The 4,156-nt window shown below is 36.6% G+C and overlaps 1 non-coding gene across 1 annotated transcript; it reads left to right on the top strand.

The window, feature by feature from the left end:
• The first annotated feature begins 2,317 nt into the window (after nt 1-2,317).
• TRNAC-GCA lies at nt 2,318-2,389 on the top strand. The gene has a single exon. It is a non-coding gene; the product is annotated as a tRNA-Cys (tRNA).
• The last annotated feature ends 1,767 nt before the right edge of the window (nt 2,390-4,156 follow it).

Raw genomic sequence — 4,156 nt, 5'->3', positions numbered from 1 at the left:
GAAGCGTGAAGATAGTGTGTGTAGCATCTAACACTACTCCGGCATTTAGTGTTAATTTATGAATGATAGGTACTGTGTGCATGATTAGTAGTTAGGATATGGCTGTGGCTGCTATTGAGAGATACCCTAAAGCCAGACCTGAAGTTGACCACATCATCTCAGATGCAGAAACTAGTCTCTCTTCTGAGCAGCTACCTGTACTGTGCTAAGCTGCTTCAGGCATGTCTGACTCTTTGCAACCCTGTGACCATAGCGCACCAGGCTCCTCTGTCCATGGGATTCTCCAGGCAAGAATACTGGGGTGGGTGGCCCTATCCTCCTCCAAGGGATCTTCCTGACCCAGGGATCGAACCTCTGTCGCTTGCATCTCCTGCATTGGCAGGCAGATTTTTTACCACTGCACCACCTGGGAAGACCAAGAATGTATTGTAGGATCCACCTATTTGATTAAACAGGAGCAGAAGTTTCTCTACCGCAATTATTCTTTCCCATTGTTAAGGAAATTTAAGACTGAATTCCCAAATATTTTTACCTCAAGCAAATGAGATTGAATGGTAATTGTATATTTCTCTTGCTAATTGTGCTTCTCAGACACTACATCAACCAGAGATATGAGAAAGGAAGATTATTTATTCAAAAATGTGTTAATTAGTACAGAGAGAAGAATAAGACCTGTGTATTATTTATACTCCCATGGCTAATATAACTTTGAATTAACTTCAAATATTTATGAACAGCTGAAATTAATGATGGCTATTTCACCAAAAAAGTCTTTAAGTTTAACAAAAGTCCTACAAGGATAATAAAATTATATAAATTGAAAATATGTGCATATATATTTAGTGAGCTGGGAACTGTGGTTTGATTCAGGATATACCCAAATCTAGAGTAATTTGATTTTTGACAGTAGAGTTCTCCTAAAAGTGATAACCAGCAATTAAACAGACAGGTTTCTATATTTCAGAGCAAGATTTTAAACATGAAAGCCCTAATATTATAGTTTAGAAAATCTTTATTTCATTTATAAAGAAAAATAAATATCTTGTTTTGAAAGTTTGAATGATCAAATACTTAAAAATACAATACAAACTAAGGATAACATCCTAAACAGATCCTTTCATTGCACCTCTTTCTTTTACATACAAAAAATCATCGTGTGCTATGTTATTTCACCTAGAAATGCCCTGGTTTTAAAATGTGTATGTTACTTTTAAGAAAAAAGTATGAAGGTATTATTTATAAAAGGAATACTTAATATTCAAAATTGACATTCCAAAGGTTAAAAATGGTAATCTTGTTATTCTTCTCCTTTCTACTGTTTCTCTATTAACATAAACTGAATGCTGTTTTCATACATAAACCTTTACATCTTCTAATGAAATGCCCAATTTTCATGTACTCCTTTGTTATTTCAGACATAAAGCTTCTAAGTGCACAGTGATTTACATAAAGGAAATTCTGCAACTCTCTTTGTTTCTAAAATTTTCTATAGTTACCCTCTGACATAAAACCATTTCATTTAGTGTGTGGCCTGTGGCAATAGCTAATAACTCAGCAGCGGTCTCGGCGAGGAGATGAAAAGCTCCCAGCAGTGTTGTAAGTTAGTGCAATAACATCGAGAGATGGGTGCGTAGAATTGCTTTCTGATTCTGCTGATGACAAGCCTGCACATGAGATTTCCCCATCATGTAACCTTAGCCTACAAAACTCCAGTAGTACATTGGCATCACTGTAAGATGTCAATAAAGTGTTTGTAATAATGATCATGAAAACCTTTTTCTTTAGAGTAATAATGTATCCCTTATTTTTTTCTAATTGGCTTTTCCTAATATTTTGGGGGGTATACTGTGAAGGCAAAATTGATTTTATTCATCTACATCTAATAACTTTTGAAGCTTCCTTTAACAATCCTTAGAAGCCTTGTTTTACAATCCATTAATTATAATTTAGTGTTTATATGCAACTATATCACTTTATACAAAAAAAATTAAAAGTAAAAACATGCTTGCTTTAAAATGAGAATTACAGGTAAAAATCAATATTAATGATATGCTCAACACCCTAACATGAATAGTGATAATACATTGTTATGCTAAAAATAATGTAGATAGTAATACACACAGACACAGATATATATAATGGTATACAAAGGTATACAATAGAATGTTACACAGCATTAAAAAATTTAGGGATATTAATGTCATGAAAAATGTTGACAGTGCAATATTAAGTGAAAAAATAAGCACTGTTAAAAGTAAGTGTTTATTTTTTATTTATTTATTTTTTAAAATAAGCACTGTTCAAAATAAACATGGCTTCCCAGGTAGCTCAGTTGGTAAAGCGTCTGCCTGCAATGCAGGAGACCTGGGTTCGATCCCTGGGTTGGGAAGATCCCCTGGAGAAGGAAATGGCAACCCACTCCAGTATTTTTGCCAGGAGAATTCCAGGGACCAAGGAGCCTGGTGGGTTACAGTCCATGGGATCACAAAGAGTCAGATACGACTGAGTGACTAACTTACACTTGCAAAGTAAACGTAATGATGTTTAATTAGGGGAGAATGGTAGTTTTACAGAGAAGCTGGGCAGAATTCACCTTAACCAAGTGCTCTACTGTAATAACACAAATCAAAATAAATGTCTCCTGATAGGATGTAGCAAGGAGAGCTTGGCATCCCTCCTCTGACCTACCTTCAAACCATTCATAACCTGGATCTTGTCATGATGAAACACCAGGCAAACCCAAATTGAGAAACACTCAAGAATCTGATGAGCCTGTAATTTTAAAGTAGCAAGATCAAGAAAATCAAAAGAAAGTTGAAGAAGTGTCACAAATTGAAGGCTGACAAAATGTAACTGACTAACACAACACAAGACTCTGGACGTGTATCCTTTTGCTATACAGAACAATATGGCAAAAAATGGCAAAACTTGAATGGCATCTGATGGCTAGACAGTAGTGATTATCTGTTAACTTCCTGATTTTGATGACTAAATCAAAATCGTGTAGGAAAATGCCCTCATTTACAGGAAACAGCATTCGTGTGGAGGGGTGATGGAGCATCACTTTGCCATCTACTTTAAGTTCTATTTGCTATTCTTGCAGTCTTTTCTTTCTAAGCTTGGGACTGATACAATCATACATAAAGTGTTGAAAAATTAATAATCATATACAATCTGGTTACTTGGATAACTGAGAAACAAAACCTGGCTAAATTTTCATCCTTCTGTTCAGAAGCTTGTTTTTCTATCAGGTATCCCTCATATGTACATATATAGATGAATATTTATATATTATACTTTATTGATTTATATTTATGTTTTGGAAAATAAACATTAACCACTCTGAACTATTGCAGGAGATGCAATAGATGCAGGTTCAATCCCTGGGTCAGGAAGATCCCCTGGAGAAGGGCATGGCAACCCCTTCCAGTACTCTTGCCTGGAGACCCATGGACGGAGGAGCCTGGCAGGCTATAGTCCATAGGGTCCCAGGAGTCAGACACAACTTAACCGACAACCCAACAAGCACACACATTCAGGTATGTGTATGCACTATGTCGTGTCTGACTCTTTGTGACCCCATGACTGTCCATGGGTCACCGTGCCTTCCTCCAGGGAATCATCCCAACTCAGGGATCAAACCCATGTTTCTTGCATTGGCAGGTAGGTTCTTTACCTCTAGCACCACCTGGGAAGCACCCCCCCGGCCCCATACCTGAATACTATCATTGTAAGGAGCCACTGCTTTGGTGGCCTTAAGAGAGCAAATCCAGGAAGAAGCCCTACATAAGTTAAGGCAGGACAAAAGCTAGTTTCAGTTTCTACAGAAATCGACTAGCGTCCGCTGGCATTTAAATCTTCACTAACATCAAATTTTGACTCCTGGAGGAAGAGTGGGACCTTTCTTCCCTCCGTTTTAATTTCCATTACCTGTCCTGCCTGATGGAAAATAAAGCATTCTTGTTCATTTGAGGAAAATCAACACTGTAATCTAGCCTACATTTCAGAAGATGGGAAGTCATATTTTCTTCTCTAAAGCTCGCTACATTTCTATAGTTTTCAACTATGAGCATACTCTATATTTACAATCATAAAAATGTTATTTAGAATATATTAACCATCCATTAAATCTGAACACACTATTCAATAAATGGTA

Source organism: Cervus elaphus, chromosome 27 (assembly GCF_910594005.1).
Source record: "Cervus elaphus chromosome 27, mCerEla1.1, whole genome shotgun sequence".
NCBI classification, from domain to species: Eukaryota; Metazoa; Chordata; class Mammalia; order Artiodactyla; family Cervidae; genus Cervus; species Cervus elaphus.
The sequence above is the reverse complement of the archived record's forward strand: the minus strand, read 5'-3'. Positions and strand labels throughout refer to the sequence as shown.